General features: G+C 33.1%; 1 protein-coding gene across 1 annotated transcript in view; it reads right to left on the bottom strand.

The window, feature by feature from the left end:
• Positions 1-17,924, bottom strand: part of LOC125860450 (GPI-anchored protein LLG1-like) — a 140,806-nt gene extending 122,882 nt beyond the window's left edge. Inside the window, exon 1 of the mRNA XM_049540409.1 lies at positions 17,919-17,924. The gene's annotated coding sequence lies outside the window, so the exon portion shown is untranslated. The remainder of the gene's footprint in view (positions 1-17,918) is intronic.
• Between the last annotated feature and the right edge of the window lie 200 nt (positions 17,925-18,124).

The following is an 18,124-nucleotide window of genomic DNA, read 5'->3' as shown; positions in this document are numbered from 1 at the left end:
TGTTGTACTTGTTTAGTTTATTGTTTTTGCTAGTTTCTACCCTTACGCTCATTGCTTGTTGTTCTGGGTTACATGTTGACTTACCTACTGGTAGGGTATAGTAGGTGTCATCATGATTTGAGAAATCTGGTCGTGACAAGTTGGTATCAGAGCCTCAGGTTCATCGGTATCACTTGTACAGAGCTAACGCCTAGTAGAGTCCTGCGGATCAGTGCGGAGACGTTTGTAACTGATCTTCGGGAGGCTACGGGATGTCTTTAGGAAGATTTCCTCTATTGTTTCAATTTTGTGCAATGTGTGTCTTATTGGTTTCATGAAATCTCACTTGCTTCACTCTTTTGCATGATGGCTCGCTCGCGAGGTGGCGCGGCCAGCGGTGGTGCACCCGGGGGACTATAGACAGATCCCCAGCTTGGGGTAGACGTTGACCCCGAGGTCGAGACAGGGCCGCAACACCAGCCCAGGAGAGAGAGGAGGATCTAAAGCCAGTAGCGGACCCTCCAGCACCTCGTATACCGGATCAGTCGGTAGGGCCAGGGCTAGCCCAGTCGCCATCCGAACAAGTTTTGACTCCAGATCTCCAGGCAGTTATTGCTCAGATCTTGGGTTTGCTTGGGGGTATGCACCAGCCACCTGCCCTAGCTATACCAGCACTGGTACCGCATGATCAGCCTACAATGAGGGCACCTCAGGTCCAGGTACCATTTGAGGGAGTACAACCCTTGGCAGCAGACATACCTATGGCACTTGAGGACCAGAAGATGCTTAGTGTGTTTCTCAGGTTGACACCATCGAGGTTTTCTGGGGCTGTGGGTGAGGATGCCCCTGAGTTTCTTACTACTTGCCGTGAGAGGCTTCGCACTTTGGGTCTAGTGGAGTCTAGAGGGGCCGACTTCAGAGACGAGGGCGAGCACTTGGCGTTTTGGGTTTGTTCATTCTCCTTCTTTTGTTTTAGCTAGTCTTGTTGCTTTTGAGACACACTTTGTGTGGTCCACTTTTGGGACTTGTACTCTTTATTAGATAGCTCTGTACTAGTGACTTCCAGATTCTGGGAGGGATTTATGTATATATTTATTTTGGTTTGCTTCCGCCTTGTTGTCTTTGTTTAGTTTATTGTTTTCGCTAGTTTCTATCCTTACGCTCATTGCTTGTTGTTTTGGGTTACGGGTTGGCTTACCTATTGGTAGGGTATAGTAGGTGCCATCATGATTCGAGAAATCAGGTCGTGACAATATGGCTTCACCTTAGGATCTTTGATGTACCCACAAAGACCTTATGCTCTTTTAATTTAGCGCAACATGCCGCAGAGGGTGTCTTTGATGAAATAATCGCATCGGCACATGGGGTTAGCTCCATAATTACTTTCTCACTTACTTCTCTCCTCCTTCGCTCGTCTTTTTCCTTCTCCCGGCCCACTCCCTTTGTATATCTGTGTATCTCCCTTTCTCTCGTCCCTCTCCCTTTGTGAGTTTGTGTATCTCTCTTTCTCTCATCGATCTATATATTTCTCTGTCTCTCATCCCTCTCCTAATGTCTATCTCTACTTCTCTTGTGCCTCTTTTTCTATATCAAAGATCATATACAATGTATATATATTCGTGTATATATATATATATGCACTAATACATGTATTTGGTATCAAATATGCACTAATATATTTATCAAATAAGCTTGTATCAAATATGAACTGAGTTATCCAACAATGTAATTGATTATGGATTCATACTTAGAAGGAGGAGGAGAAGAAGATTATATATCTCTCATAGGTAAGGGTAATATCATTTCATTAACACCATATTCCCAAGTAGGGGTGTACATGTCTGGTTCGGATTTTTCAAATATCAAATCAAATTATTTGTGTCAATTTTTTGAATTTATAAACCAAATCAAACTTATAAAACTCAAGTTTTTCAACCTCGGATTTTTTGGGATTGTTTGGATTTTTCAAATATCAAATCAAACCATTTGTATCAATTTTTTAAATTTATAAACCAAATCAAACTTATAAAACTCGAGTTTTTCAACCTCGAATTTTTTGGGTTGGTTCGGATTTTTCAAATACCAAACCAAATCATTTGTCTCAAATTTTTATATTTTTAAATCAAACCAAACGAATAAATCTCGGATTTTTTTGGGTTTTTGGATTTTGTGGTAAAGTATTCATACAAACATATAATTAACTTGTGCTCCAAATATTTCTTTAGTCCAATCAAAATACAACTATTTAAGGTGTTCTTAAGAAAATAACACAAAAAATGAGATGAGTGATGACACTAAAATATTCATTAAAAAATAATAATGAAGTTGTATAAATAAATATTGCAAATTGATAAGTCATTATGAAAATGATCATAATTTAAAAGCACTAAATCATGCTAAAGTAAGTCTAATAAGTATTAATTACATGACTAAATATGAAAGACAAATTAAATTTTGGTTATGTATTTTAAATGTTTAAACCAATGTAAAACTAAATTAGAACAAATATTCAACATTATTGTCATTCTTAGTGTTGAATTAACTTTTTTTTGGTTAGCATTAGTATTGATTTGATTTTGAGTTGAGCTTTATTAGAGTTACGAATATCTATTGATTATAACCTTTATTGGACCATTCAAAATTAAGTCTCAAAAACTTGAAAAAAATATGTTAAAAGATGAAAATTAAGAAAACGTACAAGTAATATTTAGAAATCACATCAAACTATTATGTATAAATAAATTTTTAAAATTATATATAAAATGTCGGATTGGTTTGGTCTCGGGTTGTCTTTTTAATGTTAAAACCAAACCAACCCAAGTATATATAGTCTAGGGTGTTTATTTTTTCCAATATCAAACCAAGTCAAACCAAACCATTAGTCGGATTTTTTTTCCGATTTGATTTGATTTTTAATTCGATTTTGTACACACCCTATTCCCACGTATTAATCATTTATCTAGTCATATAGGCTCATAATGCATTGTGGGTAACTTTGTATATTTTGTATGGGCACTTATAATAAATTGATGCATGATGGTTAGAGGGGTCTTTGATACTATATGTACCAACTATTGGATCAAGATAAATACCAGATCAACCACTATTGCTGATGGTCTAGCTAAATATAGGGAAAATTTGAATAATCCAAAGTTTTTATTCCTCCTATGAAAAAAGTAATAATTGAAAAGGCGAACATCATGTATAAATCTAGACAATTCTTTAGAACCAAGTACATACGCAAAAGAAAGATTGATTAATACATCAGAAACATTAATTAGAACCATTTATTTAGGTATAAAGTACCAATAAAGGCTTATAAAATGATGACATGTCGATCATTCTATGATATATTTAATTTGTTACGATCTTAACATTTGGGAGTGGGTACTCCACATGTTTTATAAACATTTTGGGCATTAGGAGAGTTAATATATGGCTTCAAGTTAGGATCGTTGAGGTATCCACAAAGACAAGGCTTGTGCTTGTTCAACTTAGCACAACATGTCGAAGAGGGTGGCTGTGATGAGATTATGGCTGGGGCACACGGACTCAGCTCCATGACATTGCAAGTTACTGCTTCTATCGACAATAATTCGCCAAGTAAAATGACAAGTATCGCAATAAAAAATATCGTAAAAATGGAACTACCCTTCTTCATATTAGAAATTTTTAAGAAAGAAATTTTGAGAAGAAAGAAAAGTAAGTGAAGTGAAGTTTACGTGAAAAGCATAGTGAATTGGTGTATCAATTTATAGGGAACTAAGGGCCCACGGTGTTTATATATTTATTTATTTTTTTGTCGACAAATTTTCAAATTAAGGGGTTTGACTATATTTGAATTCACGTTGCGTAAGGCTTCATTCCGAGGGAAGGGCTCCCTATCAAAGATTTTTTTTATTTTTAAGACTCGAAATTGAAACATCTGATTAAGGAAGGATCAGCCACATTCACTGCACCGTATCCTTTTGGTGGTGGTTGTTTGCTTTTTAAACATACAAATGTATAATATTTCCTTTTTTTCTACTATTACTTTCCGACATTAAACAAACAAATAAAGTGATAAACATTTTGTTAGATAAATGTAATATTGTTTCATCAAACTTTATTCGAAGGTTTGCAAGTAGCACATGGACTCGAGAAGATTCCTAACAACCATCCAAAAAAGTGTAAAAATGATAATAACAAAGTTACCTTACTCCTAAATACAATTTCCTCTCTTAATTATTGATACGGTTAGATTTGACATAAAGTTTAAGAAAGGAAGAAAAATATTTGAAGTTTATGGACTAAAGTATTTATTAACTATTTGTATGACTATAAATCATTTTATTAAGATAAAAGAAATTTTTTTAAATTAAATTATTTCCCAATATATAAAAGATGATCTTTTTTGAGATGAGCTTAAAAAATGTCACAAGAAATTTTCAACAAAAATATCGATAAACCACCCCTACTAGAAATTGGAACAAACCTAAAAAGTATATAGGAATTTTTATTGCCACAACTCAAAAATCAAGAGTCATAATTCATACCTAAATACAGATATTAAAAAAACAGAAATTCAGTGTATAAACATGGAGGAGTGAAAATGTTATGGAGTAGATTTCTTTTAAAAAAAAAGTGAAAACTTCAAAGAAAGAGAGCTCCATAACTCAGTTGTTGTTGCTCATATTGCATGAAAATACTCACCTAGTCTCCTTAAATAGATTATGCTCAACTGATGATTGACCTCATATTGCTCTTGATGTAATTTCACATTCTAAGAAAACTGATCTTAACGAAGGTGCTGGTGCACAATGGGTGTACTGAAAAAACTATTGATGACAATAAACATTCTTTTTTTCCCCACTTTAGTAATCTTCGTCCCAATCTTTATCCTCCATTTTTCCAGACTCTTTGATGTGCTTATGTATGTCTCATAGTCATGATATCATATGTTTTTGAATTAGGGCTCTAAGGGCTTAAATTGGTACATATTTGTTTATTTTATTTCTCATTGAAGATCTTGATTGTGTGTGAGTTTAAGATGGCTAATATCCTCATATTAACGTACCTTATTGTTAGCAGAAGTGTACTTGAAAGTGTTGCCCATGAGTTAAAATGATATTGCACTCATTGTATGTTAATCGAGTTCTTTGGTTGTTGGTTTTCAATGATGTTAAAAGGGGGAAGTCATATGATGTGGGTTAGGGACATATTATGCATAGTTTGTCATCAAAAAAGGGGAAGTCATATGATGTGGGTTAGGGACATATTATGCATAGTTTGTCATCATCAAAAAGGGAGAAATTGATGGGGAATGAGAGAACATGAAGTTTGCAGTTTTGATGATTGACAAAGAGTCTTGATGTGTGACTAAGCATTGTTTATCATCATCAAAAAGGGAGAAAATGTTGGGAAGTAGGAGAACATATAAAGTAGTTTTGATGATTGATAAAGTGAACATGGTTCACTACTTGTTGTCTTATGTGTACTCTATCAGGTGAACCAGGTTCTCATACGTGATTGCAGTCAACCTGTACAAATATGAGAGATTGCGGCAAAGAAGAAAAAGTGCAGAAATAAAGGAGCGAAAAAAAGAAATAAAGAAAGAGTTGAAACACAGGAGCAAAGATCAAGGAAAGAAATAAAGAAGGAAAAGAAGGAAAGAAACAAAGAATGAAAAAAACAAATAAGGAAAGAAATATAAGAAGGAAGGAAATAAAGAAGGAAAGAAATAAAGAAGGAAGTAGCAATTCAAGTCAAATAAGGAGATAAGTAAATATAGACAAGTTCAAGAAGGAAACTGATTTGTTATTCCTTTCCTTGTAGAAGTTGATGAAGACAAATCAAACTCTATAAAAGATTCAAGCCAAAGAAGGAAAAGAGTCTCATCTTTGCATAAACACAAATTGAGAGAATTTTTCAGCAAATCTAGAACGATACCTATTGCATATTCACGAAATTCATCATCTTGAGAGAAATAGTTATTGGAGCAAAACCGCAGGGCTTCGTCACAGCAACACAAGGACCAGGTTCATGCTTCGTCACAACAACACGAGGACCAGGTTCACGAGTTGTGTTCGAGTCTGAACTATTGATTGTTGAAGTCTGATCAATTAAAGTCTATGGTTATTAGTCTTTGTTGATTTGTTCTAGGTTTATTATTGAGTTGTAATAATTCCTCGATTGGGTAACAATAAGTGTGTTTGACTTCTTGGAGAGTAGAGCGTTGAGAGAATTGTAGCAAGGAGTAGTGGGTTTGACTTCTTGGAGAGTAGAGCCTTGAGAGAATTGTAACAAGGAGTGGGTTTGACTTCTTGGGGATAGAGTTAAGAGAGAGTTGTGAGAGAATTGTAACAAGAAGCGAGTTTGACTTCTTGGAGAGTTGAGTCTTCGATTATAGTTAATCGTTGGAGAGTTAAAGGTACTAGAGTTAGTTCCTTTTGAGTTTTAATCCTGAAAAGGACGTGAATCTTGAAGTGAATAAGATTGTGGTGTGGTTTTTACCTTCCTTGAGGTAGGAAGGTTTCCACGATAAAATCTCTGTTTATTGTGTTGCGTTTTGTTTGTCTCGACAAAAGTACAAGAACCTAGTTCTTGTATGGGGTAAGGTTTCTTCAGCCTTAATTAGGACTTAAAAGAAAAATGCAATTTACTATGGACTATATATGGAGGAGTTGACTCAAGTACAAAGAGCCTAATTCAGAATGGCCTAGGATACTCTTTGCCTTTTCAAGTATTTAGGTATGCCACTAGATACTAACAAGCTTAGCTTATTATAATGACAATGATTGATATTGTGGAAGATCCTGGACGCATAGAAATTGTCCTATGCAGGTAGAATATAATTAGTCCAGACTACTATATTTGGATTGGGCACAAAAGCCTAACTTCGCTTTGTAAATATACTCTTTGGTATTTAATAAAAAGTTGAACAATTACCATAAAAAAAAATACAAGGATTATTTATATATTATCCCAAAATGATATGTTGTGTCCAAATACACAAGTTTCATGTCAACTACACCCTCCGTTCTTTTTTAGTTGTCATATTGCATTTTTTAGAGTCAGTTTGACTAATTTTCAAAGCTAACTTAGATTACATTAATTTGATATTTTAAAATAGCATTTTAGATATTCAAAAACTATAAAAAAAAAGTTAGTCAAAATTCATATCATTTGACTCTCAAAAAAAGAAACGAAAGGAATAGTCACTGGTCAACTCATTTGCGTTCACATTGTAGTTTTTCTGTTTCTTTTAGTATAGATCAATTGAAACGCCAACGTTATATATAAATATAGACAATTATTCGAAACCAAGTAAATACGCAAAAAAGATTGATTAATATATCAGAAGCACTAGGTATAAAGAGAGAGCTTTAATTTTACTCCCTTAAATTAATAACCATTTTTTGTTACCATTTCAACATTTGGGAATGGTTACTCCACATGCTTGAAAAACTTTTTGGGCATTAGGAGAGTCAACATATGGCTTCAAAGTAGGATCCTTGAGATATCCACAAAGACAAGGCACTTGCTCTTTCAACTTAGCGCAACATGCCTCCAATGGTGGTAATTGTCCCGAAATAATTGCCGGGGCTCACGGAACCAACTCCATGACATTGCACGTAACTGATTCTACCACTAATAATTCGCCAAGTAAAATGACAAGCATCGCGATAAAAAATATCACGAAAATGGAACTACCCTTCTTCATAGTAGAAAAAATTTAGAAAGAAATTTTGAGAGAAAAGAAAAGTTGAGGATGAAAAACTAGTGAATTGGTGTCTCAATTTATAGGAAACTAAGGGCGGATGAACCAATAATGTGGAAATAAATTAAAGGGCCCACTTTTTTTTTTTTGCTACAACTGATTTTTAACTCTTATCTTAGTAAAATAAATTTCATTGAATGCTCTTTTCCTCTTTATTTTTAGGAAAAGTATAATCAAGTGTAATTTTATTTTGGGAAAAGGGACTACTATACTCCGAACTATAGTAAATGGATGCAGATACTCTCCGTCATACTTTTGAGATATTGGTGTCCCTGCCGTTTAAAAACTAGAGCATATATGCCCTTCAATCTAACGGAAGACTAAATAGGGACGCGTGACACAATCTTATTCGTCGATCCGATATTTAATAAATAGCCATCAATGTAAAGGAAATAAATTTTACATAATAAAATTTTCTCATTCTCAAAAAATTTATACGCTCAAGAACATCAAGAAACACCAAGGCTAGGGTTCTTCATCAAGTTTCATGACTAAGGTGTGTAAGACTTTCATAGTGACAACTATAATTTCAATTAGCAAGATCAAAACTAGGGTTTTTACCCCAAAATTCAATATGTTTAAACTTCTATCATATTCCTATTATCGATTCGTGATTTCATTATAGATATTTACCAGTTTGATCGTTATTGACTAATTTTGGTCTGGTTTGATTTGGGTATTTGATTTCTAACCATACAAATATATACTATTTCCTTTTTTCTTTTCTACAAATTACTTTTTGACATCAAACAAACAAATAAAGTGATAAAAACTTTATTAGGTAAACATAATTATATAAAAAAGATTAAATGTAATATTAGTTCATTAACATCATATTGCCACATATTATTATTTATCTAGTCACATAGCCCATAGGCTCATGTATATAGAGGGTAAAACTTTGTATATTTTGTATGGGCACTTATATATTGAATGAATGTACTGAACAAATATACAAGAGACTTCAGATAACTCATAAACATTTGTCAAGCCTTTAGGCTTTAATGCTAAACCTCTAATTTCTTGTGGAGTGAGATCATGAATGCTAAGTACTTGGTAAATGACCACCCTGTTAAAATCCAATAGCAAAGAGGGCAGCCAGTGAGCTAGAAAGAGATCTGCAGTACTAAAGATGTGATTGATCATAATATTATTTGGAGCATTAATAGAGGAGATATCTCATTTTGGTATGGTAATTTGTGTAGTCTTGGTCCCCTATATCATCATGTGGACAATGATATTCAGTTGAAAGATATTTTTCACAATGGTGAATGTGAATGGAACGACAACAACAAAAACAACTTTTAGAGGCAATAAATAGACACATTAATAAAGAGTGCTAAAGTCTTTATCGGCATTAGTCAAGTGTCATTCGATCCAATGTCGCTAAAGGCTTTAGGGACATATACAGAGAATGCTAATTTCCGCTAAAAATACATATTTAACGGCAATTGAGCTGTTGACATTAATTAATTGCCGCTAAAGATCATTTTTGATGTACTGAACATGCTCAATATTTCTATCCTTGAAGAAATGAAAAAAGCGATCTATGATCAATATAACCCTATTACCATTTGTAACAAGGAAGACAAGCCTATATGGACTGTTTTCCACTCTGGAATGCTGCATGGGGGAGCTGAGACAAGAAAGGATCCCAAACAACATGGATAGGCTTCCAGTTCACAAAAATAAGTCCTCAATGCTTGTTTGTGTCCATTTATAATATAAAATTGCTTAAATTGCTCAAGGACAAATGAAAGCAAAACCAAGTCAAGTACTTGAAAAAGTGAAGAGTGAGGTCACCTATTTTTTTCCTAAAATTCCAAAGAGTTCTGCTCAGAAACTCAAGCCAACTTGATGATATGAAGGAGAAACTAAGGACTCGCCGACCAGTTAGGCGAACTCCAAGGACCTCACCAAACACACTTGAAACTTGAAGGCCTGGACTATAACTGAAAAGGTGAACTCAACTATTATATATACAAAAAAATAGTCTTAATCATGTATATATGAATTGTGTAATTTTCCACTAAAAAAGGTTTGGATGAACCATTCAACGCTTGCTAGCTCATCTGCCTTTGACAATATACCTTATGATATTATATTGTATACCTTCCTTTTGTTCTCCTGAACAACATTATGTTTATTTCACACAAAAAAGCCTCTAGAGATTCTCGTTTATTAGCACTTTATTTAATTACTAAAATGTTAAACCTCCTATGGAAAAAAAAAATGTTATTGAAAAAGCCAAGATCATATATAAATCTAGACAATTATTTGGGAGCCAAGTACATATGCAAAAGAAAGATTGATTGATATATCAGAAGCATTAATTATAATCATTTATTTAGGTATGAAGTACCAATAATGGCTTATAAAATGATGACATTTTGATCATTCTACGATATATATATTTAATTTTCACCCTTTTCAATTACCATTTTTTATTACGATTTTAACATTTGGGAAAGGGAACTCCATATGTTTTAGCAACTTTTTTGGCATTAGGAGAGTTAACATATGGCTTCAACTTAGGATCTTTGATGTACCCACAAAGACAAGGCTTCTGCTCTTTCAATTTAGCGCAACATGATGCAGAGGGTGGCTTTGATGAAATAATCGCATCGGCACACGGGGTTAGCTCCGCAATTTTGCATGTCACTGCCTCTGCCACCAATAATTCGCCAATTAAAATAACGAGTATCGCGATAAAAAATATCGCGAAAATGGAACTACCCTTCTTCATGTTAGAAAATTTTAAAAAGAACTTTTTAGAAAAAAAAAAAAAAGTTGAAGTGATGTGAAGATGAAAAGGTATTGAATTGGTGTCTCAATTTATAGGGAATTAAGGGGGGATGATCCAATAATGTGGAAAGAAATTAAAGGCCCATGGTGTCAATTTATTTTTTTGGCCACAAGTATTAAACTGTTTTCTAACTCCATCTTTAGTAAATTTTATTGAATGATCTTTTTTTTTATTGTAGAAAAAGTATAATTAAATATAATTTTTTTTTATCTCTAGTTTCATAAATTTCAAATAAAGTTGATATGGCAAAACGCGTACATGATTTTTTTTTTTTGAGTTTAAGTTTTATGCACATAGTATCAAAAATATTTATACTAAGAAATTACATAAAGATAAATGTAAATAATTAATCATGATAAATAAAATTATTAAAGTTAGATATGACAACATTATTTTTACTTTTTTAGCAAAATCCCTTTATCATTTATTTATATACTTACTGGCATAACTCTAAAGTGAAAAGTCTATTCGTGTTAGAAAGTTGTAAGTTACCAACATACAATTTGTTGGTGGAAAACTTAGCAAAGTTAGCAAGTTTTTGTTTGTGGAAAGAAAAAGTGCAAATATTTCTTGAATTTTTTAAAGAGGAAATTTCAAAAAATAGCTAGCACTAGCTAGAGACATAATTAAGCTTCTTTGTTAATGTTTCTTTAATTACGATTTATAGCTACATGTTAGAAAGAGGAGAGAGGTGAACGCGATTGGGAGAGAGAGGTGAGCAAGATCTGAGAGAGAGAGAGAGGTGAGCGAGATCTGTGAGAGACAGAGATAATTAATTTGTATATCTGATGGATAATTGTATCACGAATACAATTGATTTGTATAAGAAACTAGCTATTAGAAGGAGGAGAGAGGCGAGCATGATTAGGAGAGGGAGGAAAAAGGCGAGCAAGATATGGCAGAGAGAGGTGAGAGATATACAATTGATTTGTATATCTGATCGATAATTGTATATTAGACCAATACTTGTACCCCAAATACAATTGATGAAATTTCATAAAGCATGCTACTTTAGGTGTTAATTACTCAACGAAGCGATAGTTTAGAAAACTGAGAAACCTAGCCACGTAATTACTCTCTCACTTGCCTCTCTCCTCTTTCGCTCGCCTCTTTCCTTCTCTCGGCCCACTCCCTTTGTATATATGTGTATCTCCATTTGTGAATTTTTATATCTCTCTTTCTCTCATCCATCTGTGTATTTCTTTGTCTCTCATCCCTCTCCCACTGTCTATCTCTACTTCTCTTGTGCCTCTTTTTCTGTAGCAAAGTTTCGTCTACTAAATTTTCTCACCAAAAATTAATTGTCGCAATTTGTTAAGTAGTGTTAGTCACGAATTTAAAGTTATCGGTGACACATTATTTCGTCACTAATAATGTATCTAATTCATGACAAATTATTTTTTCTTAAAATTTATTGATTTTTGGACCCAAAAAAATTTCATCTAAAAAAATATGTTGTTACAATATCGACAAATTATAGTTCGTAGTTAAATATTATAAGTTTTAGCTATACGAATTTAGCTTTAATTATGATATTTATTTTCGTCACTAATAGTATAAATAATTGGTGACAAAGATTTTATTGTCTCTAATCAATTTGTGATTTAGTGACAACAAAAAAATTGTCACAAAATATGTAAGGTATTAAATAGCGACGACTTAAAATTTGTAGTGAATAATTGAACTATTTGCTACGAAAAAAATTCATAGCTAAATACAATGTTTTTTGCTACAATTGTTCATAATTACAAGTGGCAACTTACAAAAAGAATAATATAAGTGCTTCATAAGAAATAGACAGAGTCCTTTCGTTAATTGGCGAGGGAAAATATTAAAACCAACGAATTAGGTCCATTTTATAAATATGAAAAAGTTCAATTCATGAATTTTCTTAAATTACACAATTTTAAAATGCATCATTTCCAAAATACAATCTAGGTTATAAGTATCGTGAGTGGGGTACCGTTCTTCCACTAGATCACTAATATTTGTTGGTTTAACACTTTTGTTTTTTATTTGATACAATTTCATTGATAAAGATGATAGAAAAAATAATTTCTCAAGTCTTGGTGCTAATTTTTGTGCGTGTCTATTGAATTGGTAAACTGCATAGACTAAGTCGATCTATTTTTTTCTATCTAAAAGTATGTACATATTTAATAGTAATTCCACAAACGCACGTAGATCAACTATACAAAGATAACATCGACTTACAAACTTAGACTTTGCAAAGGTACGAAATATTTCATGAATTTCTATTAACTTTTTCCATCAGTGTGAAAATCGAAATAAACTAAAAAATGAAAGCACAAATGAAAGAAATGAACAACCTAGAATTTCAAATATATTATGCTGAAGTACCATAGTTATGGGTTTCGATGTTTTTTTTTTCTAAACAATTGATTTACTGACCGAATTGAACCGATTATTCAATTTTTTAAATAAAATCGCAAGTTTAATTTTATATAAATTATAATTGTACTAAGTAATTTTTAAAATTTATAAAAATAACTGAATAAAATGACAGAATTGTACTGAATATATTTAAAGATATGTTAAAAAATATACAGTTTAATTAAAATATAATCTACATTTGAATGAATTGTGGGTGGTAAATTTCATGCACTTGTGTATGTGTATAAATAATCATATAATATATTATATCTACAAAATTTAAATTTGAAAGAAGTGAATGAAGTAGAAAATAAATTAAAAAACAGAGACAAGAGAGAGTTGATCGGATGGTAAGCACTTCTCACTTCCAACCTCAAGGTTGTGAGTTCGAATCCCCAAGAAAGCATAATGTAGACGCTCCTAGGGAGGAGTTTAAAATAAATTTGAGATGGGGGAGGATAATAGGAAAATTAACCTTTTTTATAATAATAAAGTTGTCCCTAATTAATATATTTAATAACAAAATAATTTTTGGTATATAAAATATAGTCATTAGTGACGAAATTAGATTTTGTTCAACTACGAAATGCATATAACTTTAGAGACAACTGATATCGTCACTGATTGAAGTAAAATAATTAGTGACGATATAATTTTGTCGGTAGTAATAACCTTTTTAGTGACAAAACATACTATATCTACAAAAAATATACTTTTTACGACAAATAAATTTGTCACAAATGTTTAGGCATTTGGGGACGATTTTTCTTTTTGTAGTTAATATAATACTTTTAGCGATGAAGCATTAAATCGTCTTTGTATACTTTTAGAGACACACATTTAGTGACGACTGAGTGACGAATTATTTTTTGTCTCACAAGATTTTTAGTGACGAAATATGATTTATATATGACGAAATTATTCCCCCTGATAATCGAATTTGTTGTAGTGTATATAATATACTACCTTAAAAGCATGAAGTCCCAAAGTTGAATGTTGAATTACTATAATACCTCCAATTAAAGTACTCAATTAATTATATTTTTTAATTTTATTTTATTTAAAATAGATACCTTTTCACATTAAAGGGTTGTGATTTTTGAAAGAGTTGTGCCTTTTCCAAAGGGTTGTGATTATTTGACGGGTTGTGACATTTCCGATGAGTTGTGATATTTCTGAAGGGTTGTGACTTTTCTAAAGGTTGGGCCTTTTTCGATGAGTTGTGAATTTTTCAAAAGGTTGTGACTTTTCCCATGAGAAGTGAGTTTTTCGAAAGGTTGTAACTTTTCTAATACGACACAATTATTGTCACGCCCTGAGCCTACACCCTGGACATGACCGGCACTAGAAGACGATTGTTGGCCTCAAGCGAACCCTTGGCCTGGCTTACTAACTCAGCGGAAGACTTAACTCATCATATACACATCTAAGAAGTAACTAGAATGTTATAAAGGAACTGGCCATTAAGGCAAACTCAAGTCTTTAACATATGAAATGAAAAGTTAAAACAACTTAATTAACTAACTGACGGTCTAACTATCTATGAAGCCTCTAAACAACTGAGATGGATGTCGGGATAGGCCCACGACATCCTAATGAACTAATACTAAAACTGAAAGCAATGTAAAGTAGTCCTCTGGAATGCAAAGAGGCTCACCAACAGACTCTGAACTGCTCACTGGATGAACGAATGTGCCGGATGCTGATCCTAGTTACTTGTGTCTGCATCATAATACGATGCAGGCCAATTAGCATTAGTATATTAAATGTACAAGTATGCGAGTTGGAATGCTAAAACAACATAGGCTCGAAAGAGATTATGAAAGAAACAATTACCTTGGCTGTTCTCAACTCCTGAATACTTAAATAAACTTATTTCATTAAAAAACAGTTTAAAATAAGCGCAATATAAAGAAAACTGTTGAAAGCATGATGTCAATTCATAATCATAATATCATAAAAAGACAAACCATGTTCCCTCTCAAAGTCTACTTGTGCAATGCATGAATGAAGTCTCATACCCCCATTCACACTAAGCAGAACCCCTTGAGGAACCATGCTACTACTGTTGTGGGAGTTTCTCTAACCGACAACTATCACTTAAGAACTATAGTGATGATACATCGCTTTACCTCACGCTGCCGAGGCCCATCCTATACCTTGCCATGATATAGGAAGCTAACTCACTAAGTGGATCCACTAGTCTATGCAAAAAGGATTCATCTAAAAAGTATGACCCTTTTCTACCCATGATGGCTACATAGTTTATGGAGACTTGAGTTAATATGAACTCGTATCCCCATATCGGTGCTCAATACTACTCCCAAAAATATACTTAGTTCTTTATGTTTAAAAACATACTTTTTCTATAATTTGAGATTAGTACTCAAAAACTTAGCTCAAAGTCTATCTTGGAAATCTCAGTTTCCCTGCTCGCTTCATTTAGAAAGTTATTTCTCTTTTCTGAAAACTAACCCGAAGGCTCTTTGAAAAATCATAGTTCCTTTCTTGCTCAAATGTGAAAACATTTATAAACTTCTTTGGGAATACTTAGTTCCCTAATAACTTTTGAGAAATGAACTCAACTCTTTACTCTTTACTTTACTTGAAACTTGAGCCTTAAAACGAAGTTTAAACGTTTAATAAAAACTCTTGAAAACTATAAGAAACTTTGCTTTGACTTGTTTCTTAACTTCTAGACTTGACTTTTAACTTCTTTGACTTTGATCTTAACTTTCATTGAATTGAATTATGGATTCAAGGCTCATGATCTCATGTTTATGGATGATTTCATGATGTTTAGATGTACCTTAGAGTGTTGGATTCAACTAGAAAACGTAGGTACATCGCTTAGAAACTAGTACGAAAAGATGGGAGAAGAATGGGGTGAACTGGCGTCCTTAGTGCTCTGACAGGCGTGGGGCGCCAGGCCCCAAACTTCAGAGAAGTCTGTGGGGCGCGCTGGCTGGCGCGGCGCCCCAAGGCCAAAACTTCAGAGGTTGTTTTGGGGCGCGCTGGCTGGCGCGGCTCCCCAGCCTCGTTGCCCAAGTGTTCTGGATTTTTCTTCTCCGTTTTCATCCCTAAACCCTCCAATCTTCCCTAGTTCTTTCCCCAAACACTTAGGATCAATTGTACCCTCAATACACAATCAATTGAACTCGAAAAACAGCCCGAAACATAAATCAACTCAACACTAGGCATTCAACAATCAACCAACAAGAATTCAACAATGTCCTTCAAGAACTTCACTTTCTTAACTTTCAAACAGGGGCGGACCTACGGTGGTTCAAGTGGGTTCATATGAATTCACTTCGTTGAAAAATAACACTGTATATATATGTATATCTATTCAGTTTTTAAAATTTTATATGTATATATTAAATTTTGAACCCACGAACACAAGTTTGAAGCTTAGCCGAGTGGTTGAGGGGGTTCAATTTTCCCAGCCAACCCGGGATCGAATCCCCATTGCCACATTTTAGTTTTAATTCATTTTTTTGATATGTAAAACGTTCACACACAGTTTTTTCCTCTATGTAGGTGTAACTTTTGTCCTTTTAGTTACTTAGAAACTATAAAAAGTAGAATAACTTTTTACTTTTACAATTAAAAGTCCAATAGTCAACAACTTTTGTCCTTCTTGTTTTTAATTTTTTTTTGTTTATAAAAAAACTCAACTAAAAAGGCACTAATCCCTATTATTCTTAATTCTAAAAACCCTGTTGTCTTCTTCTTCTTTGTTGAAATCTTCTTGAACCTCTCTTACTTTTTCCCCCAAAATTTTGAGCATATTTTTTTATTGAAGGAAAAAAACTCTCCCCGTCTCTCAAATCTCGCATCAATAGTCAATATCCATCAAGTATGTTTTTCGCTCTTGATTCTAGTCTTTAAATATAAGTATATGATTATTGTGGTTATTTTTTATTTCTTCAACTAAAAAATCCCTTATCATTCTAAAATCAACAAAAAATTACAAATAATATTAGGTATATTTCTATGAATTCGATTATGAAATTAAGGTTATAATTATTTTGTTTAATATTTTATTTTTATTTGTTAAATGTTGAATGAAGAGAAATCATTCATAATATTCTTTTATCTTCTTAGTTTATATTGAAGCCTAGTTTTTAGTCCATCTTGTTTTTACTGTCTCATTCATAAGTCAATGTAATTTTTTTCAAATGTATTAACATTGTTTAGTATAGTCAGATATGTATGTTGTTAGCCTCATAAAAATTACAAATAATATTAGGTATATTTTTATATCTTGAACCCACTTCGTGAAAATCCTGGGTCCGCCACTGCATTCAAACAACTCCAAATCACTAAATTGAAACAAGTTGGTGTGTGGGTGAACTAACCCAACACGAAAGATCTCGCATACCTTGTAGGGATCACCCCCGACGAATTCCACAAGTTAAACTTCGACGATCTTGGCGATTCTACTTCTTTCTCCTCTTCTTTTCTCTTCTCTCAAAACCCTAACCCTTCTTCCAAAAGCGTAAACTTATCTAATTCAGCTTAGGCCCCTAATTAATTATAAAAAAAAATGAATTGAAATAAAAGGGTAAGGAAAAGACCAAACTATCCTTTTAAAAATCCGGATTGGACTTTCATTATTCTAATAGCCCAACTTTCAAAGGGCATTCACTCAAACGAACTCGGATTTCCGCAAACTCGACGGCGTTGGAAAGATCCTTCCAAGAGCTTTGCAACCATAGCTGGAAGTATACCTAACTCATCCTGAGCTAGGAATTATGACCGTTTGAAGTTGACCAAAATTCAACTTTTCCTTACTTGACAAATTTTCAGATTTTTAATTCTTTCCAAAAATGAGTATTTCCAATTATAAGCTTCTTCCTAGTTATTTCAAATTGCGAGATGTTACAATTATGACCTATTCATACTACTATTTGTTAGCTATAACTAGAGGGGTTTCCTCTCACTTTTAAACTACGATTTTTTAAAAAAGTTTTCTACTCTTCTTCTTCTGAAAAATCTCAAGGGTTTTTTTTTTTTTAATCACAACCAAACTAAGTGGGAGTTATTTATTCCATCAAAAGATTGCATATGGGCAAACCCACGTACAAAAAGGCCTTTTGGCAGCTAACAGAAAAGGCCTCAGCTTACAAAAAAATTTGATTTGTCATACCTAATTCTAATACTAGGCATTTGCATTTTGTCTA

Source organism: Solanum stenotomum, chromosome 3, assembly GCF_019186545.1.
Source record: "Solanum stenotomum isolate F172 chromosome 3, ASM1918654v1, whole genome shotgun sequence".
Taxonomy (NCBI): domain Eukaryota; kingdom Viridiplantae; phylum Streptophyta; class Magnoliopsida; order Solanales; family Solanaceae; genus Solanum; species Solanum stenotomum.
This window is presented reverse-complemented; position numbering and strand designations above follow the sequence as displayed.